The sequence below is a fragment of the Oenanthe melanoleuca genome, chromosome 5 (genome assembly GCF_029582105.1).
Source record: "Oenanthe melanoleuca isolate GR-GAL-2019-014 chromosome 5, OMel1.0, whole genome shotgun sequence".
Lineage (NCBI taxonomy): Eukaryota > Metazoa > Chordata > Aves > Passeriformes > Muscicapidae > Oenanthe > Oenanthe melanoleuca.
The window spans coordinates 25,038,697-25,065,177 of NC_079339.1; the positions used below are offsets into that span (position 1 = coordinate 25,038,697).

Consider the following 26,481-nt stretch of genomic DNA (forward strand, 5'->3'; position numbering starts at 1 on the left):
GCATTGGTGCAGTGCCATCCTGGTGTCTCAATTCATACCAACAAGAGCTGTTTTGTTTATTTAACCTGTGCACGTGAAAATACACAAGTCCCCAACTAAGCATGCAGTAGTTTGTGTCTAAGATTATCCCTGGTCTTTTCTAGAAGTCATAAACAAGTTGGCAAAAACAAACATATTTGCTGTCAAAAGGTGTTCACAGGCACAAGATGCAAAAGGAATTGCTTTCAAACCTTGGCCATTTGGCTTATGAGCTCAGCAATATAAAAACATCAAATCGGGTCAGAGGAGACAGGAATTTTATTCACATGAATTGCAGTTGAGAAAAGGATATACAGACATGCCATTGACAACATCTAAGGTATTTTCAGCAGAGCTAATTTGAACAATAATATTACACAAACTTGCATCAGTATCTATAAAAAGAAAAACCCCTCAAACTTGAACATTTGTTCATACTTTTCACTCACTATTGCATATAGTTTTTCAGCAATATCTGGTCTGATATTGAATTACTATAACAATTTTCATTTTAGTATATATGACAATGTATCACACAATGAGTAAAATGCTGTGAAATGTTTTATAACATGAAAATGCTACATCCTTCCATCTTTTATTATGTTAGTAAAGACAGTCATTCAAGGGGTTCCAAGGAAGTGTAATTTTAGAAGAGAACAGCATCATGCTGCAGCAGACACATGCTGTATACTGATGACAGATTTGGGGTCTCCACAGATTGATTGTCAAACACTATATTTTTTTCCTGCCTCTGTTTCCAAATATTTGGTTATAGTAATATTGGAAAAGTTGATTTTGCACTGTATATAAGACATAGGTACTCCTCTGATAAGCAAGGCATCTTCAATAATAGGATGAAATCCTCAAAAAGAATGGGAATTAAGTGGCCAAAATTTAGCCAGCCTTATGAAAGTGCTGCCTTATGAAAAATCCATATATCATATACTGCAAACAAATCTATTTCATTATATTAAAAGAAATTCTGCTATGTAAAGGCCTTTAACAACTGAAGTCTGCTCCTCCCAACTTATGCTCTGTGTCTTTTGAGATACTGCTCAGTTCTCTATCTCCCAGTCTTTGCTCAGCACTGCTGCAGCTTCAGTATTTACTTCCCCCAGGGTTTTCTGTGAAGTCTGTTCCACCCACTCGTCTCCTCACACACTCCAAGCTGCTTGTATGCTTTGGAAATAGCCTGAGTATGGTGGGACCCACAAACACAGCACAGTCATAGGAGAAGTTCTGCTAGAGACATTTCTCCTGACACAATTAAAACTTACACAAAGTGTTTGATGCAGTCACACCCCGCCTGCATCCCCTACAAACACCTTTGGGATGTTCCTCTTGCTTTTCATGAACACAAGATCCAGTGGCAGGCTACCAGCAATGGTGCCCTAAGCTACTTGAAACATGAATTTACTCTCTCAGTGTGGAAAATACCTCCATTGCCATTGGTGGTGGCTGAGACAAATAAGATACAAAAAAACAGTAACACCATACTCAACTTTTGGCAAAAAACTTTAAGAATTCATTCTAATGTATTCACTTATCCTGGGAAGATGCCACTTACCTAACTGGACATCTGAGAGAAGGAAGGGCAGTCATAACAGCTGAGGTCACTGACCTGTGTACTTGGACAGAAGACCCTAGACTCAGTGATGGATAAGGAATTTGTTCATATGCACCCACAGAAATAGGTCCCCATTCATTCATTTCATCAGAGGAAAGAATTTCTGGCTATGGCAGAGCAGAAGAGGATTCACAGTAGCAGCCTTTAGTCCAGATTATGCTCTTACTTCACATCACAATTGCTTTTCTTTCTCATTTATTCAACTTCTTCAATTTAATCAAAAATCTAGTGCACATAGTCATTGAGATGCTTCTGATAATCCAGAGACACTTCTGATAATCCCACATCATGTCCTCTCACACATATTTGCATGCAATTTTTGTATTACATAAATATCAGCATGAAAAAAAAAAAAAAAAAGAATGACTATTACTTTTCACCTCCATGATATCTTGATCAGTTAATTGTTTAAGTGAAAAGAAATATAAGATGGAGAGGAAGGAGATTAATGATTTTACAATAAGTCTGTAACTAAAGAACATAAAATGATCAGGAAGGAGCAGTGTAACATATTCAACTGTCACAGGAAAAAGATGGGATCTTTAAACAGCACAGCACAACTCCATCTCTTTTTCAGTAAAATAAGACACCTCTGGCACTGAGAAGGCAATTCCATTTCTTTCACTATCTTACTGAAAAAAAACCCCCAAAACATTAAGATACCCACAGGGGTGATTTTACTCCTGAATCCTGTTGCTACCTTGCAGAAGAGAAGAAAATTACAGAAAATACTTCTAGAACTCCTGATGAGAAATCAATTTCAGATCAGCCAAGACATCTTTCTGACAAAGCAGGAATTTCCTTTAGAGCACTTTCTAGTGGTATTCTCCTAATATCAAAAATAGCAATTCAATATTTCTCACTGTTTCTCTGAGAAGATTAATGTATAGACTAACAGCTCTGTCAGGAAGTCACACTAAGCCTAAAGAAGACTTTTTCTGCTACCTATTCAAGTACTTTTCAATGATCCTAAACCTTCCACTTTCAGCTCAATAAATAACCTCTCTCATTCATGAGTATTTACAGTCTTAAGCTATTAACCTTGCTCTTTGAAAATATCAATGAGATCTCCTGCTGCTTGCTATTAAACTCTCTTATCCTTTGCTCATTATTTGGTTCAACCCCAAGTCCTTGCTTACTTCATCACTCTTGTTGTACTCCTTCTGGACAGATTGCAGGTAATGGTCAAAAGGGGAGCAACACAGCAAAATACAATTTTTCCAAGGCTTACAAGGTGCTAGTTCAGGATCTTTTAGACCTCTCTCCATTTTTCAGTGAAAAAAGGCAGAAAGGCAGACATCAGTGCACACTAATGCCATGCTATGCAGAATGGCCATTCTTTCTCTCTCCTGAGGTCTCCCTGTTAATCCATGCACAAGTCTCATTTTGGCCCAAAATAAATTACTTTAGTCAACTGTCTACCATGACATCAAGTGTCTCTGTGATATATTTCCTTTCAGGACATGTATTCCCACCCTCCATTGCATTAGCTCCCTTTTAGATGCCTATTTCCATTGGTGAGTTGAACTCTGACTTTTTTTCCCTACCTTAATCTGTAAGTTACCACCAGATCATCAGTACAATTTTAATGTTTTCTCCTGACTTATTCCTGAACTCCTAAATAGAACATTTACCTACCAGAGCATAAATTTACAGGAAGCTGACAGGTAGAGCTAATTGACAATGATCCCTGTTCACATTTGCATTTTAAACCAAAACGTGGCACAGCAATTTGCACCAGGCATTCACTTCAGAACACATGTAGAGTTATCAATTCAGGAGTGTGACTGAAGGTAAAATGTCCTAGAAGACTTTTGTCACACTGGTAAACTCATTTGACAAACTGACACTGCAACAAGATACCTTTTCAAATAAACCCTTTAGATTAAGAAGCAATTATAAACCCTTTTCTAGCTGCTTGATGCTATATAAAATACTCTGGTATTTTTAATCAGAGTGATGTATGGCAGCAATGTTCATACCATCAAGCAGTTTCACATAGCAGGGGTAGAGAAGAGTAATTAAGTATTATCATCCAGCTTACTTCATTTACCCTTTTTAAACACTAATGCAGCATTAACTTTCTTCCAGTTCTGCAGAATTTCCTCAGTATCCTGATACACTTACTGAAAATATCAACACACAGATGTCTTTCAAAGTTCCTTAACTAGTTCTTTCAAAATTCTTGAATGCAAGCTGTCTCAACCAGTTGCTTTACAAAGTAGGCATTTTAACAACAGGTTTTTTTCACAGTATTTTTTGGTTGTTAAGACAGCCATTGCATTATTTCAATGTGATAGTAAAAAGTCAATTTTTTGGATTTTTTCCTAGAATACTACTATTTACTGAATATTTTTTCTTTTTGTCTCTATTGACAAACCTACCACACACATTTATGAAGATTCATATAATTGCTAAAATATTTTTGCTACTAGTGCACTTGGAAAATTTCCTTAGACTTTCTGCTGATTTCTTCTTAATTTTTTTTTTGCTATATTCATCCATAGATAAACTTTCAACTTTTCAACTTCCTTTTAGTGCAAGCAATGTAGTATTTTCCTTATTTTTTTTTATAACAGTACAGCCCCCCCGTCAGCTACAGGCCTGTAGATTTCTAACTGTTTACACAAGCAACTCAATTATTATCTGAATCTTTCTGTCCATGAACTTTCTTTCAACTCCTTTGGCACTATTTTAAATTCTGAGAGATTTACCTCTTCTGGAGCTACAAAGTTATAGCACTTTCAGATGCTATTTAGGCACAGAAGTCCATTTATTTGAGTATCTCAGCTGAAGTACATATCAGACCACTTCAGATTTTTATTCTATTTCCAAGAAAGGCGTACTCAAGCCACAAACACTTCCACTTGTGGAACATCCAGGTTTTGTTCTGAGCTCAATTTTTATCTCAATTCTTTATCTTCTGAGAATGGATCCAAGATATTGCCCTAACAAGTGACAGGGGAGTTTTCATTCTGATACTGTCATCTATTCAATATCTGCAAATATGCTCCCATGCCAGCAGAATGAAACCTCCAACATGCCACTTTTGATGAAAGCTTCACATACAAATACACAGGGGAAAAAAGACTTTTATTCCCTCTCCTTACACACAACATGCTGGTCACTATCTCATCCAGATCTTTAGTTGGATTTGACAGTGTATAGCAGTCATCAGCAACCCCATTGACATTTATTTTAGGTATTAATTGACCTTCAAGATAATTTTGTTCAATGGCTTGGGAAAGAGGCAATGTCGTTTTAGCTATGCAACTCTGTTTCAAACTTACTTCTGCCCTTTGATTTCAGCCACAGGAGTTCTCCCTCCTAGGCAGAGAAATTACAGTTTATCAGCACTGTAGGTTTAGAAGTCAGTAATTGCATTTCAGTGCCACTTGGTTATTAGCCAGCCTCATCCTGCTGGTCACAGGCAGCTAGTCAACTCCTCTCTCAGTCCTTGGGGTCTTGTTTGATTTTATTCTCCATATCTTGCCTCTCTGCTAAGCAAGTGGTTTTTTATTTTTGCTTTTCTATAATTTCCCTTGGCTGCTAATTTAACACCATGTGAAAAAGCATGTCCTAACAAGTCTGGAAGATTGCTTCCTCCCCAGAGAGCTGGAGGCCAGTCAAACTGCACAGTCTCTCCTCACTGGAGAACACAGACATGCATTTCATTGACCCAAGTCTCATACAACTTATCTGGCTAGAAGAATACTTACAGACTTTCATTTAGTTTGTTGGTTTCTAACTTCCTTCCTGCTTTATATGCAGAACATGAGTGGTACCTCAGAACATACCTTGTTCATCCTTCTTCAGCACCACCACAAAATTTCTAAAAATTAGTTATGTTCTGCAAAACTAAACCCAGTCATTTATGATATGGACTGATTTTTGTAGCTGTGTTGGTAGATGTTTACTCCAGAGAACCTTCTCAGATACTGCAATCCCTGTTGGCATCCTATCCACAAGAGACAGAATGCCATCTCCTTGCCCACCTGCTGACAAGAATCTTCCTTGAAGGGTGGTAATGGATCAGCCCAAAGGGATTTTCACAACCAGTAAGTTACAGTGTTCACTTGGATTGCCAAAGATCATTTGCAGTTTCCATGACATACTGAATGACTAGACATGTACAGTTGTACAGAATTCCTACAGTCCCCTCTCCTGTTGCTCACAGCAAGCTGCTTCCTGGCTGCCCCTAGATGCACAGAATGCTGCTTTGTCTCACATTTCCTCACTTTCTTTATTCAGTCACTCAGTGGCCAGTTCCTTCCCTGGATAGGGCTGTTTCCTGAATCATTTTGTGCAACCACTCTTTATTCTCCCCAATGCTTTGTAGAGTGCATCCCCATCCCTTCATGCATCAAAAATCACTGTCTCCCTTCAAAAGCAAACGCTTGTGAAGCTCTGGCACTAAGCACAGTACATTGCAGGTCTCCACCCCTGTGCTTCAGCTACTAGACAGAGCTCACCCAGAAAATGTTTTGCCCATGCCACCTGTACTTTTCTCACATCTATATTTTACCTCACCTGTTGAATAGGTTGCAAGGTGAAGTTTCTGGGCTCTTCTCTCAATACTATTTCCCTAGCTTGGCATATTGCCTTTGAATAGCAACTTGCTAATTATTCAGTTTTCAGTGTACATCTACACCTACTGAAATAGATCTGAATTACTATTTTAATTACTATTGAGAAATAGGATGCCAAAACCACTTCTTGAAATCCTTCATCCTGCTGGTTGTGTGTTGTACACATGCACATACTTATGTGTGCACATATTGCCACATTAACTTGGAAAGATTTCTCTTTTTATAGCCGAGCTGCTCAATACTCATATATCTATTTTTATAATACTAACTGTTCATTACTCACAGGTTATGAGGGCTGGGTTTTGCACTGTCTCACCTCTTTTTAGGCTGCCCAGAGTCAATCATATGCTGCACAATGGCACAAAGGTTTGCCAAGGGCATCTGAGATGTACGGTTTGGAAGAACTCCGTTCTATTCCACTTTTTATTTTTCTCCTCTGTTCAGGCTGAGGTGAGTGGTAGAAGAGGTACCTACTGCACTCCTGCTACCTGTGTACAGACTTGATCCTGACAGCTATCACATGTATCAATGTCAGTTCTGAAAAAGAGGGATTATTTGTCCCTGTGACCTACAGCTCCACTGGCAATCAGCTCTTGTTCTTCCTGGTAGGATTCCATTGCCTGACCACAGACTTGCATCTGAAAGTTGAACATTGCTGGGATGACATCATGTAAAAGGCACACCTGTCTCAGAGATTCCCCATCCTGAACTCTTAATCTGGTACCTTTTCCTCCCTTCCTCCTCCACTCACATTAATGGGGGGGGGGGGGGAAAAATTTAGTAATTTAAGAGATGCATAACTGTGTTTTACCCATGAAGAATAAGGACCTTCCTGGATTCTTGAAAACTGACCAAGAACAGAAGCAGGAAAAAGAAGAAAAGTAAAAAGAAAAAAATCAAAAGGGTTAAATGAACCTAAAAAGTTAAATTCTTTGATTCTTCGATAACTTTTCTTCCCTTTTCAAACCTCAAAATACTTTTTCATTTTTCTGCCATAAAAATACCATCCATTCTTAAAGAAAATTTTCCTTTCTCATTGGATAAATGTTTTAGATTAACTTTTCAATATTTTCAGTCTTGTTCCCATCAAATCATACTGTCTATTGCCAAAATCAGGTGGACAACAAGCTGGGGAGGGAGGAAGAACTCAAGCCTTTCAATTTGGCTTTGCCATTTGAGAAAAGAGATAATAAATTGCACCCTAAGACACCCATTTTACAACAAATTGCCAAAGAACCATCCTCCCAGAGGGAATGTAACTTGGATGACTGACTTGTATTTGTTCTATTACTCTGAAATGAATAAAATTTAAGGGAATATGTCCAATTTTTAATGAAGGATTTCAAGCAGCTACAAAGAACCAAGAATACATGATGGAAATGCATTTTGCCTTCCAAGGGAGCAGCACTTCCAAACTGATGTGCTCTTGCACATAAATGTAGAGGAAGAAATGCAATTGGTTTATTCCTTTAGAACAGCACTCACAGGGTTTTTCAGCTGCAGCTTAAAAGGAGGTGTGTGTGAATTCACACATGCAGGTGTGGCAGGCAGTGAAGGGAAGGTGAAGGAAGATGTGAAGCCTGTGGATTCAGAGACAAAAGCAGAAGGGATGGGATCCCTCACAAGGTTACCTGAAGCCTCACTATCTGTTGGTGACAGTAAAAAGCTCTGGCCATTTTCTCATGGCATGTGTTTGTATGGAAATACCAGCTCAATTACTAACTAGGAAATACTAGTATCTTCCAAATAATCACATAAAATATTCAATAATTTTGATTATGTGCACCATACATCAAACATGTCATCTTCACTCTGTCAGCTGCTCTGAGTTTAAGGTTTTTAACATTAATACAGTGAAATTATGTAACACCTAGCTAAAGGAAAATACTTTTATGTTCTCAAAACAGGATGTTTGCCATACTGAATGACTAATTTTGATAAAGTCAAAGCATGAATTTGGAACAATTTGCTTTGTGAAAAATTGTAAAATTTTGAGTCTTTATCATGATTAGAAATGAAAAAAGATTTCTAAAATCAGTTTCCCATGAAAGAGAATATCCAGTTTTTAGCAAACTCATTTGCTAAGAAGAAAAAAAAAAAAATTCTGAAAGTTGCCCAGAGTAACCAGCAAAATTAGGTGAGAGAGAAATGGGATACCTAATTGCTGGGCATCTGTCCTTCAGGAGATGCTCAGATGCCAGCTTCAGGATGCCTCTGCATTTTGTAGCCTGTAGCAGGAGCTCTGTCTTCCCACCCTTCAACTTCATGTAACAGCACTGCAACACTTCACAGAAAAAGAGGAATTGTGTGCCAGCAAGAAAGTGAAAGAAATATAATTTTCAGATGCAGGTCTTGATTAAATTATTATAATGAATGTGAAATTGATCCTGTGGAATTAAATTTAGTAAAATTAAAATTATTTTCAATTATTTGATTTCACATAACATAAGTGGAGAGGACAAAAGTGACTTTTATCTCTTCTTGAGCTCCACTGATCTTTGAGATTACTCAATGTCCCTTTCCACCCTTGCTTTACTGGTAAGAGCCTTAGGAATGTTTGAAATGTGTGCACTGCTTTAAGAACCCCTCAGGGGCTGCTTTGCTCACACAGGCTATCCAAGCACAAAGACACATTTCCTGCACTTCTTCTCCTTGATCTACTTTTGACACAAGGATAAATGTCAAACAGCTCTTCACCATCTAAGGATTCCCCTTTGCCTACTTAACCCTTGCACGGCACTGCAGGACAGCTACAAGGATGCCCATATATCATAAAATCAGATTGGTTTTTTATACATTCCTTTGTCTGGTAACTCTTCCCAGACAGGAAGAGAGGCTCTCAAGGTACAGCATTGTTGAGAAGACAATACTCAAGGAGAGGCCCTCCAATCCCATCCTGTTTTTAATGCTCTGAGCCACCGTGTGGAATAATACAGATGATGGGATCAACCTCATGGGGAAAGTGCTTTTATCAAAACAAAGGAAAAGTGGGATGCAAAGACTTGGTTCCTGTTGCCTTATCAGCTCTTCTGGTTCACCTGGACAAGCACAGCCAACACTAATTTCCTTCTCCAGGTCTTTTGGTCAAAAAAACCCACAAGCTTTTCTCCAACATTCAACTTCTGATGAATCTGTTTGGAGATTATTAAAAGATCAGAAATGAATTCGTACATAGCAGATAATTCCATTCACTTTGTATCAGAAACAACATCATCTCCTGGTTTCATTAAAACTCACTAAAATCCACTCACAGCTGAAAAGCATGTGGCTGCCAGTGAATTCTGCAACACTGAGAGGATACTGAGGACAGAAGAGAAATGCCTAAAAACCTGCATGCTCCTGGCTGCTTCCCATGTTAATAGTCAAAGCCCCATGCAGAAACTGCATGCCAAATGCTTCTCAATTGTTTTACCTTGAAGAAGTTCATGCACAATTGTGCACTCTGCCTTCACACACAGAGGTATATTCATATGCACTAATTCATTTGGACAAGTCTGCTCAGCAGTGAAACAAGAAAAATAACTCACCACAACTCTTTTTAACAATGAGAATACATATTAAATTACATTAAATAATAATTAAAATAATAAATAAATAAATAATAAAATACATATTAAATTAAATACAGCTCAACATATAGAGTTGTTTCCAAAACGTGGCAGTTACAAATGTAGCCCCTTTGGGAAAGCATCCAATGACATGCTTTATGTTGAAAAAAGTAATGTTTAAGGAAAATTTTTAAAAATTAAAACAAAAATGACTAATACACGTGATGCCATTTGTAAATACTAAGTATGCATTTCATTTGACCATACCCATCTTTAAGAATACTGTTTGGTACTTTCCTGCTATTGGGCACACTGTATTTTCTCTTCTAAATTGTAAAATCCTCCTTGTGCAATCAGTAGAAATCATATAACACTTAATTTTCTCTAACTCCTTTCTTTCAGCACCCTTAGTAATGATTGACTCCTTTATTAAAAAGACTAGGTTATCATTGCCTTTACCTATTATTTTTAAAGTATCTTTCCTCTCAGCTTCTTTTAATGAGAAACAAAGAGGGAAGAAGGAAGTTATACCACTCCTACAGAAAGACCAAAGATTCAGAGAGTGTGCTAATTAGTTGCTTCTACTCATCTTTATTTAATCATTCCAGAGGCTGCCCTAGAGATTATGTTCATCTCAATCCAAGAGGAGCAGGGGATTAGGAAAGGTCTAAATAAACCTAGCAAAAGTATAACTCATAAGTATTGCAATTTATCATTAAATAAATAAATTAATGAAACCAAATAAATCCCCTCCCTCCCTCCCTCCCTCCCTAAAAGCAACATTAAAACAAAAAACAAACAAACAAAAAAACCCAAAAAAAACCCCCCAAAAAAATCCCAACCAAACAACCCACTCACAATTTGAGCAGAGTGGTTAATAAACAGGGAGGAGATGCAGAGGTACCAGATAATTGATTTTTTTCCTAGAAGACTCTGGAAAATGCTGTTAAACTGTCAGTCCTATAAGGACATTTACATGGTTACACCTAATGTTGTGCTGGTACACGAAGAATTTTTGTAAAGAAGGCAGAAATTCTTGCAACAGGAAAAGCTCCCAGCTACAATCCTCCTGACAACACTGAAACATAGTCTAATATCAGAAGCATGGTGTGTGATTTAAAGTACTGATCTGAGTATGAAAGTGTAAGAATGAGGCTCTAAACTCTTATCATAACACAAATACTCTTGATGAAAAAAGCATCCACAGGAGGAGTCAGCAGTAGGTACAGACCATGGAGTGTAGAATGAGAAACATGCTAGAGCCATGACATTATTGGTTGTCTTTGGTCTGATTCTAATAGAGATCTGCTTGGAAATAACACCTATTATTACTGAGCTAGTCCTATTAATTTTTTTTTCTGTAGCTAAGTTTCCCATTATTGAGACAGCAAAACACTGTTGACTGCATTTTGATTACTATAGTTATGTTTACAGTCTCATTTTGGTTAATTAATTTGAGCAAGAATTTCAAATGTACCAAAGTTAGTTGAACAAATAACAATTATTTTGACATGATAGTTATTGCAATGTGTCATACATTACTTACCAGTTCAGACTCACAAAAGAAAGGAGAGTGCAGTTGTTACTGCCTATACTTGATGTCTTTACCCCTGAAGAAAAATGAACTGGGAGGTAGTTAAAATATGAACATGCTGGGAAACCAGAACAGCAAGACTTCACTAAGAATGTCCCTCAGTTCCTCAGTTAGCAGAAGTGAATATCAGAATTCTCAAGACACAGTCAATAGTAAACTTTAAAGGGTAGCAACTGTACAATAAAGATTAAAAGCAGGTGTCCAGAATTTTTAAGAGCTCATTTGGCACCAAAAAAGCCAAAATAAATTCTTGTAGCATCTAGAATGCTGAATACATTGTGATACTTGGTGATCCAGACTATCAATCAGTAGTTGCCAACAAAAACACTTGTCAGCCCCAGAAATAACCCCCAACTGAGCTGGAAGGGGTCAGGGGACAAGAAACTGTGTGAAACTAAAGTCCAAATAAGTTATTGGTGCAAATGGAGAACGAGGCAGACTCTTACACTGCTTTGCCTGGTCACTTTCCTGACTTTCCTTTATTCTGCAAAGTACTGGTGTGTTTTGAGTGAGAAGTTTTATTTGCATAGTTTGAAAAAAAAAAAAGAAAAAGAGCAATAGTCAGTTAGATTAGTTGCCAGTCACCTCTTTTATCTAAAAGTTTTCTACGTAGCACCAGGATGAAAATTGGCTTTTCATCAGCTCTTTCATGAAATTTCTCCTTTATCTCAGCTAGATTCATTGGCAAGCTTTCTACTCTTCCCCACAACAGCATCAACCTGAGTTTGGACAGAATACCTGACTTCAAAATCTTTCACCAAGGTACAGCTGCAATGTTAAACCTGTTTTGCTAATATGGAGAAGCACACCAAAAAGGTAACATATCCTAGAAAACAAATAAAGAATATAGGGCATTGAAGCTCAGGGGAAGAAGAAGATGTGGGTAACAAAAAACTCGTTATCCAAACACATGTGTTTCTATAACCAGGAGAGGAATGTGGAAAGCAACCAGTGTTACTGTTTTATTTATTTTTTTCCTCTCTCCTATTTGGTCACCCTCGTGTGAATAGCACTCTGGCCTCTGTGACTTCAAAGGATAATATCTTGTACACAAGGAAAGATACCTTCACCATTTGACATGTAATTTAATATTATGATAATGTTTTCTTTTAATGAAAGAGCAGAGGTTGTTTATTTGAAAGTTGGCTGCTGGCCACCTCTTTTTAAGCTATATGAGACTGGTTTCTTAGAGCTGTATGAAACATCTGTTATGAAATTCAGGATGGGAAGAGAAACCCTTAACCTGAAGAACTGGGTCCCATTCTCAGCTCTTCCATGGATTATTAACAGTCTAGGCACAGGCAGAAGCTCTGACCAGTAATACATTCCACAGAGATAACACAGGTAATTATAAGCAGGCTCTATCTAATGTAGAGGAAGCCAAATTCCCAGCTCACACCTCACATTCTCAGATAAGTAATAATGAAGAAAGAGCACTGCAAATAAAGCTGCAGGGGGGAAGAAGAATAAGCTCATATGAGAGAAGAGGCATACACAACAGAATTGCACTTAAATACAAAACATTTTTGTTTGTCTTTTGGTTTTGGGGGTGTTTTGTTTTTTTTGTAGGTACTTTTTGTTGTTGTGTTGATTTGGGGTTGTTTTGTTTTGATTTTAAGAACCTGGAGCAATGAGCCTCAGGTAATGGTGCCCACTGTTTTGAGAATACAGCACTGGAGTCCCAAAGTGAATAGTCTCCAGCTGTCACAAGCTGTGCCATCAATTCTCATTGTACCAAGCAGAAGACATGGTACCTGCTGGAAATTACAGAACAAAACAGGAGTGTTAGTGCTAAAGTGTACTGAAACTGACTGCAGTATGGTAGCAAAGGTACATTCTCATTCACAGCAGCCACTGGTCAGGTTCTCATTTTCAGGCAGCCAAAGGCTGTAGCTGCTAGACCTTGGATATGTAAAGGAGTACAAGACTTCTGCATTTTTAGACCAGCAGCATCTGCATTTTGCTATACAATACTGACTTATTACTGAATTATTTTGCTCAGCAGCCCCACCCCCCACTCTTTATTAAACCCATGGATGAGGGAAAAATACAGCACACTGTAATTATGGTGGGCTTCCACACAAGAAGGCAGTACCTGAGTGTGTATTTGCAGCTCACTCATTACTACAGCTTTTACCCTGAGCACACATGTAAATACACCTATGTGTGTGTCTGCACATACTAGTGACTGAGATCCTGCCCCTTTTGCTTTTTGCAAAAGAGAAAGTAATGAAAACATGTAGCCTGGCAGAATCTCATTTTATTCATGTGATCGATTTTCTCTAACCTGTCTTGATGTTTTTGTATTCAACACATACACCAAGACGGAATAAAGGTTCTTCTGCCATTCCCTGTACTATGGCTGTTTGACACTGGGAAGGAAAGAGACAGATCAGTGAACATCCAATTGAACTTGGAGCTTGTAGGATGGGAGTCAGCAAAAAAAGCACATCTTTTTCCTTGTATTATGCCATTAGCAGAGACATTAATGGAAAATGTTGTTATTGGTATTAGATCCTAAGCCTGCTCTTTCTTCAGAAATCAGTCTAATAACTGAGTTACAGAGGAGCAAAGAATGATGACCCTAATTTCTTTATTATCTTAAAAATCAGGGCAGCAGGCATGCTGCACAGTTAGTACTTTGTTTCCCTGCTGGTAGGACTGGTATATAGAACAATTTGCTTGGAAAATTTTAAACCAGCCATTTTAGAAATTAAACAAAGCAATCTCCTATCAGCATATTCCATTAAGCAGGAAGAATCTTAGCTTGTGGGATATTCTTACTTAAGCTGTTCAAAATTGGTTTCAGATGTCTAGAAAAATCAAACTAGTGAAAAGAACTCATGCTATTACTATTTTTTTTGCTACTCCCACAATCAGAGCTCATGTCCTGTTACCCATTTTGACACTCCTGCAATACTACAGCAGTCTTTGTGACACAATTCAAACCAAATCACCATTTAATTAAGCAACTATCTTTTTCAGGTGGAATTCTGCAATTGGCACATGAAAATGAAATCAGATTTAATCCTTGGATCTGACACTTGGCCTGGGTCAGAAAGCCCATCAGGCAGTTCTTCCCTTTTTTTTTTTTTTTTTTTTTTTTTTTTTTTTTTTTGCATTTCCAGTGCTCCTGGCATAGTTTGAATGTTTTGTGGTCCTTTGTCATCTAAATTCTCAAGACAGGGCAGCCTGGATCTGTGGCTAACCCAGGGATTCAGGTCCTATAGTCCTCTGGTTTTTTGCAGCAGGCTTGGCTGATCAAGTAAATCTGCTGTCAGTAAGTCACACACTCAGGGACTCCCTGCCTTGGCAGGCTACACACCATTCCATAACTCCATGTAGTCTGGCATGAACACCAAACCAGACAGAGCCATGAAGAATTCAGGCTGTAAGTTTGCTTCAGCATTAGTGACACTGCAACACTTTGCAATGTTCTGCATATTCTCCAGCAATAGATGGTCAAAGTGCCCTCCTAGACATATAATACATTCCCACTTCCTCCAGAACCAATCTCCATCTGTAGGAGCCTTTCACCTCTCTGCTGAAATCCAGTCTTAATTCCCACCCATGGATGACATTTTTGTAGCTTTCTGTCTGTTCTGGCTCCTTTGCACACTGCATTCACTGGCAACCATCTCAGGATTAATTGACTTTCACTGAAGAAGCCTGTTAAATATAAAAGCTTTTGACCTCCAACCAGGTCTCCAAATAAGTGAATTTGATGATTCATTTTGAGCATCATTATGATATTCCACTGGAACTAAATGCTGGAATTTTAGATGCTATTTTCTTTAGCTAATTATATTTCTGCTAACTCAGTTCTCAGTACAGTAAGGACTGGAGTTTATGGGCATGAACTGATGAATTTAAGAAATTTACTGGAATGAGTGACTGACAGTTTGTAGATAATTACCTGCTATTAGTTAATTTTGGATTTTATAATGAGCAAACTGCAACTTACAGGGTATTACTTCCCTGCTGCTTGAAATATTGTGCAATCTGAGGGAACAAAGGATTTAATTTAAACAGAGTCATATCTTTCAAACACCAGAACTAAATTACATTTTTTCCCTGAAGGCTTCTGGATTTTAAAGAACAAATAATACACAAAACATAGATCTATGCACTCTGCAGATATTTTCTCTCCAAAAATTAGTAAGGAAATATTAAGAACAAATCAAGATATTACTAGGCCAAAACTAGCTTAAATTCTCTAAACTAAAATCTAACTATAGCCAGGTCACAAAGAATATGGATCAATAAATCAAATAATGGCGGTGTCTTAGATAATCAAATTCTGAAATCAATGAGTGAATGCATCAGCTAATCCAATCCAGTCACAAAGTTAACACACAGAATTGCTTTTCATCAATCCTCTGCCAGGAGATTGAAATTGATGGCTGTTTCCCTTTGATCTGAAGCTGCACCTTGGTTCTGCTCTAGCACAGTGGGGCAGCTGCTGTGGAACACAACATTCCAAGATGAATTCAAACTCACAAACAAGTTTGAAGAGAGAGCAGAAAGCTTCTTTCTTGTATCACACTGTTGTTACACAGACTTTTACTCTGCTAGTCTTACTTCTGATATTGTATGCAAACCCTAAACATCTAATGAAAGTCATTACTGAGACAGGTCATTAGATCACAGCACCACCTCTGAATTACAATTCTTCACCTCCTCACTGGTTTCCAGAAGTCCTACCCAGTCCCCATTTACATGCAGGGAACTATTAACAGCACTATTTCCCACCACTTCAAGCATATTTCTGTAGGGGAATGAACAAGGAAGTTTCTATCCTTCAAGGTTAAAGAAGGAGAGAATGAGACTCAGGTTTGAAGGGTTTTTCGTTGCCATCTTGAAAGCTTTAATGCAGTTGACAGCAGTAACTGGTACCAAACAGAGCAGTAGCTTGTAATGAAAACAAAAACTAAAAGAAAAATGAGATTACTTTTCTCTAGATGGAGAAGTGATCAAATCAATCACCTGGTCTGTCTAGAGCTCCCTTACACTGGACAGAGAGCAATACCTCTGAAAAACAGTTCATTGCATGTCTGCCAGCTGTGGGTTAGTGACAGAACTGGATCCTCTCTGGACAGGCTAGGTGGGATGAATCTCAGTGTTTCAGGACTGAACTGTTCCACTGGTACATCCAAAGACAAGTGTCTTAATTTCCCAGCCAACAAAATTGAAATGGAGATATTTTTTTATGCTGATACAAGTGGTAAATAATGAGAAAGAGCCCCTAATAAGCATAATTTTTCTTTTAATAATAAAAATAAATAAAAATTATCAGGACTGGTTTGGACTTCCATTTGCTAAGGGATTTAGGAACCTTGTATCAAATCCAGGGACAGAAAAGTGACTTCTGCATTCTAGAAACAGTGATAACTCACAGCTGAACCATTGCTTTCCATTCCTCACCCAAATTCATGCAGCCTACTAGCAGTTCTGAAAATAAATAAAACAACCTTCCCAAAAACCTCATATGCATGTTCACACACCTCTTAACCACCACCCTATCACTGAACCTGAGAAAATGAGGGAAGTAGAGAAAGCCTCATCTGAATTAAGAGAGAATAAATTTTGCTCTCTACTTTTTCAGTGTGTCATTTAATTTATATAAGTGAAAGTTTATCCAGATACATTTGGATAGGAATTATTCCAATTCAGTTGCAAATAAGCTGGAGTAACAGCTAATAAAAGGAAACCTTTCCTGTTCCTTTTGAGTAGACTAACACCACTAGGAATTTAGTGTAGCTTCCTGAACTGGCCACGTACTTCTTAACCTTGATATTTACTTGCACCACCAACAGAACTGACACTGAAGAAATTGAGAAGTTTCTGTCTTTTTCTCAGAAGTAAGTTGAATGCTGAAGCTAAGATATTAGATTTCTGATTGCATGCTATATTATATTTTCCCATAATCATTTACTGTGTACTGTCATTAAATATTCAGCAACTTTATACTGCTATGCACAATACATTTTTATGCTTGGAAGTATGGCCAGTTGCATAAAATACTCTCTTGAATGTATATATTAGATCATTTTGGTCACTTAATGCTGCCATTTTCTCCAGAAATGGGTACTGCTGGAAATAGCCTTCTCTCCAATTCTTCTATTTAAACTTGTTCCCATCATTCAGATGCAGATTTATTTTGGGAGGGAGAGGCAGGCCTAAGGGTTGAGAAGGACAGGATGGGGCACTCCTCATTACATGATGCTAGACATCAGCCTAATAAACCCCAAACTTCAAATTCATGTTAACTCTTCCATCACATAACAGCTTGTCTGTTTTTAAGCATGCTTCTAAGAAAACCTATGATCTCTGTTCTCAGCAAGTACTTTTGCAACATTATGTTTGTTTCCTGAAATGTAGATGCTGCTATAGTATCTGTAACACAGGCTTTGAGTGTTTAGTGATTTCCACCCATAAACAAACACACATCACTTAGTCTCTAAAGTTTTCTTTCCTCAATCTGGTCACAATTCTATTTTGCTGTTGCCAATGTTAATGAAATTATCCTCATGAAGTCAGTGGTTAATACTCTATGTTTCATTTGATGCTTTTCATTAATTTCAAAATTACCCAAGTTCCACAGGATTTGTGAAAAATAATAAAATACCTTGCTTAATTTATTCTTTCATCAGGCACATCAAAGCTGTTGTGCTACCAGAACTTCTTTGTATAAAATTTTGATTATGGTAACCTAAAAATGAATATGCTTAGATGTTAACATATTCTGTCTCATTGTCTTTTCCATTTAAAGTCTTGCTGCTGATTCTCCTACTTCCATGTAAACTGAATGTTTTTGCAATATTTCTGCTACAAAGTATAGCAGATGCTGTCTAACCATTCCTGGTCACTAAAAGCTTTATTGGTGGCACATTGCAGCACAGAATTCAACATTGATCCTCTTCCCATCATTCTTCCCAGTCAAGAATTAACATTCATTTCTGTATTGCACAGTTTGTAGTGATCAGACACCTGGTGTTTTGATGCACCTTGGTGCATTAATTCCAATATCTGTGTGATCACATATACAACATCTGTAAGTGCTATCTGACAAATCTACTAACATTTTTTCTAAACCCTTCACCCTTTTCTTTTGCTGATGCATGCACAAAACTTCCTTGACTGATTTTAAGAAGTCATGGTTGATGCTTTTATTCTCGTATAACAGTGATATATATCAGATAACCACAAGGATATAGATGAGCAATAAAATAACCACAGTACAGAAATAAAAGAAGTGAATGCATGTTCTCTAATACAGAGGAGAAAGAGAATCTGAGGTCATTCAACAAGGTCAGAAGTATCCAATTATTAAAAGATATCCAGTGAACCAGCAACTGATGTATCTGTGTCTGTAATTAGCTCCTGGGTGCACACCTCTCCAGAACCCTTAAGATATTAGGGAAGCTGCTGTGAGATTATAAACCTGCATAGGAAGGGAAGGTTCTATCAGAGAAGAGATGAATCAGTGACACACTATGTGTGGCACTGGTGCCTCAGATCTGGGAGATTTGAATGCACTTGGCTTCATATTAGGTAGCACAGGGCACAAGACTGAGTAAAGACATGAATATTTACTAAACAGAGATCATAAAATTCTCAATAATCATGCTGAAAAGGCAAATTGTTCCATTAACAGAAGATTCTGAATTTATGAGAGGATAAAAACCCACAGTACATGAATGCCATATAAGAATGTAATAGCATCACCTCCTCAGGAATAAACAGCTTAAAAATCCAGAGCTTGAACTCAAAAGTTCTTAACAAACTGGCTGGTGGTGCTTCTCCCATAACACTCATTTTAGAAAGTCTCAAAATGCTGAAAGTATTTCAGTTTGCAAGGAAAGGGAACATTTGGTTGACATTTTAAAAAGGGTAAAAGGGGAGCCAAATGATAATGCCTGATCCTGATCAAATCTTGAAGAAAACAATAAGAATATTGTATAATGTTTGACTAATTAACAATAGAAATACAGAAAAAAACACAATGTTTCCTGGAATAAAAATTTGTTTTAAACTCACCTTAATCTTTGGAGACTATAATGGTGGTGTTCACATTAACATTTTCTACAGATCCTAAACTCTTTGCAGTCTTCCCATCCCCTAAAGTTTCACCAAACCCACCAATTTAAAACCACGCCTGCAGCTGGTGATATTAGGGACATACTCCACCAGCTTTCCAAAACATGGCAAAGAAATTACTTCTGAGATCTTTTGGGGTAAATCTATATGAAAACACATTCTTGATTACTTCATGATTTGTCTTTTTAACGGCATTTATTAATTCACTCGTTGGTAATGCATTCTTTATGATCCACTGCCTGGTACAGATATTAAAGAACATGATAGGTCTCCAGGGAATAGGCCAGGAATTGTTCAGGTGGCAAGCTCCTGCCTCCCACAGTGATATTTAGAAGATTTTAATGTAATAGAAACAAATAATAAACTGATGTCCCTAACAGGGACCTTCCAGCTCTGTTCATGGACAGGGGGTTTCAGAAGCATATGAACCTTGCATTTTATGTTCCCTATTTTTTTAAGAGAATTCTTTGTCATCATATTAGGAACAATTGATCTGGTCACTGACATTTATGTACTCTTGTTTACACTCAGTGCCAGACACAGGTTACTGATAGGTGTGCAATTGATTCTAATACCAGGGAAATGCTGCTCATACAACCTTACAAACAACTAATTTCCTACTAGTGCCCAATATACTTTCCCCAGTAACTTGCACCATCCTACTTTTCCCTTACAACACAAGTATTTCAACTTTTAGCTCAACTTTCCAGTTAACATATCAGATTCATGCAGCTGTATAAGAGCTTGTAGTCTTGTGGTTTTCCTTTGTCAGAAAACACTTTATTTCTCAAATTATATTTTTGTAGGACACTATGAATACAGGATTTTTTTCTGGACTTCATCTTGCAGTATGCCTACCACGAGTACCCTGGCAGCAGCTATGTGGAGCAGCACGGAAGATTCCATCCTCTATAATTTCTCTGCAATATTGCCAGGAAAATATGGAAGCACTGCCACAGGCCACCTCTCAGTATCTGCCAAATTCCTTTCCATGAGGAGAGGTTCCAACTGCTCCATGCCAAAATTTAGTTTTCATAGGCATAAGTTGTTAAAAGGTGGGATGCACAAGAATACTGGTGAGAGATTAAACTATGCCTTACCATAAATTGCACAGCAAATACATGAGTGGGATTTATAACTTCAGGCACCTAGTACTTGGGTGTTAACTCTAAGCTGGTTCACAGAGACTGGCTGGAACTGCTCACCTCTGAATGGCTCAAGTTGGCCCAAAGGTCTCTGTTGCCATGCAGTGAATGGATTTGTCACACGTTCACTGTGTACCTCTTACACATGTTAAGGACTCTGACATGACAGTAAAAGACATGTCTGAAACAGCCCTTCTGTGGCTGAACTGGGTTGCAGGAAAATACAAGACTAAAAACTGAATCTTCCATCAATATCCCTCTCATTCTTCATGATCAAGACCCCAGATTAAATTCCTCAGATTAAATTCCCCAGCACTCATTGTCACCTGGCTTTTTCTCTGTTAGTGCCCAGACTACCATCTGTAAGAAGAGGGCAGAAGAACTTTTAATCCTGCTCATCCTTTGATGTCTCCTGCAAGTTCTTCAGGGTCACATCCTATTCTTTTACTCCTTGCATTCTCCTCCTCCACAAAACAGAGCCAGGACGTCGAAAAGGGAGAGGATGTTTATATTATGCTGTGAAGAACTTTGGCATCAACTAGTAACTTTGAAGAATAATCCTGAAGATAAAAGATACAGATGAAGGACCAGACCCTGTTCAGCAGTCACATGACATAAAAAAGAATGGTTTACAAGGATCTCTAGGGAGTAATTTGAAGTTAAAAAAAGATTTCTACATGCAGCCTGGGGAAATACAGAGTTTTATCAGCACTGGCACAGTCCCCAGCAAAGGAATTAGCAAATGTGGAAGAAAAAGAGCTCACATAATGTCCACTCAACTGTGACTAGGCTAACTGCAGTGAAAAGTGTTTCCACTTAATCTGCACTGACCCCTAACCACCCAATTCCTAGGACATTCCTGCTTATTGAATGGAGATAAGTGGACAGAAATCATGTCAAGGAGGAGACAAGCCAGTTTCATGAAACCCAGTCATGACAATTAACAAAGAGACATAAAGAAGCAAAAGTTAAGCACATGTGCATAAGCTGAAAATCAGAATCGAGTCAGAATAAAAACTCCATGCATCAGACTTCTCTTGATTTCTGAAGGAACATTGCAAGGTAGGCTATGACTAAACCAAAATATGAGAATTGAGAAGAAAGATGTAAAGATATGATGAAGGAAGAGTGAGAGGAGATGTTTGAAGTTTAATAAGAATTATTAATTTTCCAATTTTATTTGTACATAAAAGCATGTGTTTAATTAGAGGTGCAAATGAAACTATGTAAGACATGCAAATAAATATACCTGTCAAACAAGAGGATAGTTCACAATTTTTAAATCCCAACACCTGGCAAAGGAAGAATTGATATTTTTTACTTTTAATGAAAGAAATAATCTTAGCACCATGGCCTGCTGCTTCAGCCACTCTCCAGAAGTGGACATGTTTACATGAATTATAATTAAGAAATTGGAGGAATATTTTGCACAGTCTAGTACAACAAATTAAAGAAGCACCATGGATGAATTACAGAGCACGTCACATTAGTCTTAAGAGATTGAACAGATTGAGCTGCAAGGGAGCACTAGATAAAGATGCTTGAAAGGCAACAAATAACTAAAATCACCAGAAAGCAATGACCATAAGGCAAAAAGAGACAAGAGGATGAGGATGAGCTACCAGTTGGCAGTTTTGTATCATCACAATACATGCTTTCAGAAGCAGAGAGCAGAAATCAGTGCACCCAAAATATTCAGACAGCTCCATGTGGTCATGGTGTGCTACAGCTCAGAGGGAAAAGAAATGAGCTGAGCAGAGTGTAAAACATGGAACACAAGCCAGGGTACACAAGCAGCCTGAGGTCATGCTGCTGTGGCCTTGGACACAAGAGCACTGAATGCAGAGGAGCAGGTCCATGCACAGCTACCAAAATCAGTGACAAAAGGTGGCAACCATGGGAATACCAATTACAGGTGACCTCAGGCTCTGCAGTGCAGGCAAAGCTGAAGACAGTGACACAGCTGGGGCAGGCAGGCACTAGCCCCAGTACAAAGTGGTCAAAAATTAAGCAGGTAAAGCAAAGGTCAAAGGCAGAGGGAGGAATATGTCATGGAAGAACACCAGAGACCATGAAGGCTGTCCTCAACAGCAGCAGGACAAGAAGTACAAAGATGGGTTGGATGTCCTTTGTCAATGAGAGGCATGGCTAGAAAGCCACTTTTTAGGGTGCAGTATATATGAGGTTGGTGAAACCTCTGTTGGAGAGAAAAACAGTGAACTAGCAGGGACCTAGAGGAGACAAAAAGGTAAGACTTGGAGTATTCATCAGGAAATTAATTTGTGCAGACAGGGCTGGGATGCCAAGGTGAATCTCAGCACCAGTATAAACAGACTTCTTAACAGTGAGACAGTTTAATGAGCATGGAGTCCTGATGGTATGCTGAACATTGAGCAGAGTTGTGGTTTCATTATCCACTGCTTCAGAGCAGCATGAGAGCCAAGCCTTCTGAGGAAGGTGAGTCTGGGCAGTCTCCTAAAATCTGTACAGCCCTCTTATGGAAAATATTAGGACTGAGCTTATTCACACCATTCAAAGCATTTACCATCTGAAAGATGACTCTCCAGTATGAATATCTTCACTCACAGCCAGTACAATGAAAGAGATGCAGAATCTTTTTCAAACTACAATTGGAATTACTGTTGTGAGCAATTAACTTTATGTAACAGAATTCAAGTGGGTGGGACAGCCCTGGAATTTGGAACTTCCAGAAAGGACTAAAAGTCAGGGATGTTTTAACTACCTTATTGTTTTTTGGCAAACTCTTTCCTTATTTTTAAAGACACTTCTGTGATTTGTGCCAAGACCTGAATGTCAGTTTTTGATCCAAAAAAATCACCCTTGTGTGGAAAAAATAAGAAAGCATTTGCTCATGGCCTAAAACAACACAACCAAGATATGTGAATTGTACCACTCTGTTTTTGGTAGGAAACTGACTTTGCAAACAGAAAAGCAATCACCTGCATTTCAGTTTTATCATTTGTTTTCCCCAGTAAAGAAATGTAGAAGACAATAGGGATGATAAATCAGATGCTTCCACTGCTCTCAGAACATATAAAACAGAAGACAGACAGTTGTGTTGTAAAGAATGACTAGGAGTAAAAGGAACCCTGCTCATCCTTACATTTCAGTTTATTTTATTTCTGGCTTCAAGAGAGTAAGCTGTGATTTAGAGAGTGATGTGTGGTTTAGAGATGAAATATTTATTCTACAAAATCACACTTCTGACTGGAAAGCAGCAGAGCAGGGATGTTTCCTATAAAGGCTTTTTTTTACTTCTGACACAAAGTCCTAATATATAATGAGCTCCTCCTTCCCTTTGGAGAGCCCCTTCAGCATCAGTCCCAAAACAGAAACAGGGAAGGTGGGAATGTCTATCCTGCCAAGGAAGAGGGCCTCAGGTTACTGTCTCTCATTACTGCAAGGGCGAGATTAAGAGTTTGACAACTTTATGAATTACTCTGTAGGCTGGCACACCAACAATATTGTGCCCATTCTGATACTTTTAACACCCATGAACTGCTTTGAAAATATCTTCCAGTTCTTACATTCAGATGGCTTCATGGAAGGGAATGAGTAGGAAATCCAAATGGCTGATAGGTCATAGACCACACCAGCACTGATCTGATCTGTTTTAAGACAAGGGGGTCAGTCATTCATTCTTTTAAAAGATGTTTCAGTCTATCTTAAGCTTCATGATGGTGATGAGAAAGTCACAAAAAAAACAACCACCCCAGTGAGAAATCAGTGCAAGCATATCAAAACAAGGGAAACCAGAATGGGTGTCTGCAAAGAAATAAAGATTCTTGGAAAAATTTCTGACTTCCTTTCAGACCATGGATAACTTGATTAAACGCTAATGAAAAAAGTAGTGCCTGTAAGAAAATGACTGGGGACAGTCCTGAGCTATTTAATTTACAGGCAGTAAGGAAACATAATCGGATACATTTCTGAATATATCTGGAAAGTTCTTATTTGCATGAGAAAAAACAACTGGATACAAACAGAACACGTAAATATTGAATTCTCTGCATATCTCATATCAAGCTCTTAGGTTTGTGCAAAATAAAACTATCTTCTATTAGAGTGAATCCATGAAACGCTGTGGCTGCTGGAGGCTCTTTCACCACCACTTACCTTGAGATGCACTAAGTTCTCTTGGAATCACAAGAAGAGCACTCAGTCTCTGGAGGTGATAGGAGAGGAAATGGTAGGAGGTCATCAGCTCCTTTCAGCTTTAGCTGGGCTTTTATCAGAGAATTATGAAAGATATTACATCATCCAGTAGAGTATCCCTATACTCTATATAGAATAATGTCTGACTACTGCTGGCCTGGGGCTACAGTTTCTTCACTGCAAAGGGTCAGTCCAGACCTGTCCACACAAGGGAGAAAAATGAGATTTCTATTCTTCAGTCCTCAAATGAACAGCATAAGAACAGCAGACAGCCTTCATTCTTTGCTCCCAGGACACCAGCCAGCCCAACAAGGAAAACAAACAACATGAGGTCAAGAGTTTGTTCGGTTTTCTTCTCTGTTCATCCTCATTAAAAGCCTGAATCACAAATCCTAAAGCTAATCTGCCCCTGTGCAATATACCAACATATGGTCCTTAATAAAAGACTTAAGTCCTTTACTTACAGAGGCATGTAGTTTGTAACAGTTAACACAGACACTGCCTGAAAGGCACTGAAAGACTTTTTAATTCCACACAAATCCTACCTTTCCAGTACAGACTCCTCTTCTGATATCCAGAAAGGCACTACCAGACCAAGCATGGGTTTCTTGACTTGTCATGCCCAGCAAATGCAGCACACCCGTCAGTTTCTGTACATTTAGGCCATGCATGGACTACTCATCCATCATATAATTTTACTTTTTCAGTTCTAAACAGCCTGAAATTGTAGCTGTAATTGTAATTATCATCCACAGGAAATACATACAAATACATACTTGAGTAGTACTGGCTTTCTCTGTGTATGTTTGTCAAGTGTTCTCATTGCCCACTTGGTACTCGACTAGGTATCATCCCAACAGAGGAGACAGTGTTCAACAGAACTCTCACAGAGTCACACTTTTCAAAACATCCTTTCTGTACCAGCTGCCCCTGAAAAGGCCTCAACATCTCTGGGTCAGGAACCTGCAAATGACATTGTAAATACCAGAAGTGCCCCATGAACTTGCAAGAATTCCTGGTGCCACAAGAGCAAGCTAGCTGGTCACTGCAAGCTACTGCTTCTTTGCAAGGAGAGCATGAATCTCATTTGATTTACTATAATGAAAAGGTGTGACAGAGCACAACATATGCACTCTGAGGGAACTGTACAGTCAGCAGTAGATAGCATACCCTTTTGGAAGCACCTGTTGAAGCATCTGACCACAAGGAGGACATTGGGGTGCTGGGGCATGTCCAGAGAAGGGCAATGGAGCTGGTGAAGGCTCTGGAGCACAAGCCTTACAAGGACAGGCTGAGGGAGCTGAGGGGAGACCTTATCCCTGTCTACAACTACCTGAAAAGGGATTCTAGTCAGGTGGGGGTGGCCTCTTCTGACAGCTAACAAGTGATGGGACAGCAAAAAATGTCCTCAAGTTGTGCCAGGGGAAGTTTAGATTGGACATCAGGAAAAGTTTTTTCATTGAAATGGTGGTCAGGCACTGGAATAGGCTGCCCAGGAGAAAGTGGTGGAATCACTTCCCATGAAAGTGTTCAAAAAATGTGTAGATTTGGCACTTGGGGACATGGTTTAGTGGTGGGCTTAGCAGTGCTGGAGTAACAGCTAGACTCCAACCTAAATAATTCCATTATTCTATTTGCATTGCCTTCAGTTGCAAATAAGTGCTTTGTGCTGTTTAAATAATCA

At 38.5% G+C, this 26,481-nt stretch overlaps 1 protein-coding gene across 1 annotated transcript in view; it reads right to left on the reverse strand.

Annotated features, from left to right (window-relative positions):
- Nucleotides 1–26,481, reverse strand: part of LTK (leukocyte receptor tyrosine kinase) — a 90,766-nt gene that overhangs the window by 52,021 nt on the left and 12,264 nt on the right. The gene's annotated exons all lie outside the window — the stretch shown is intronic.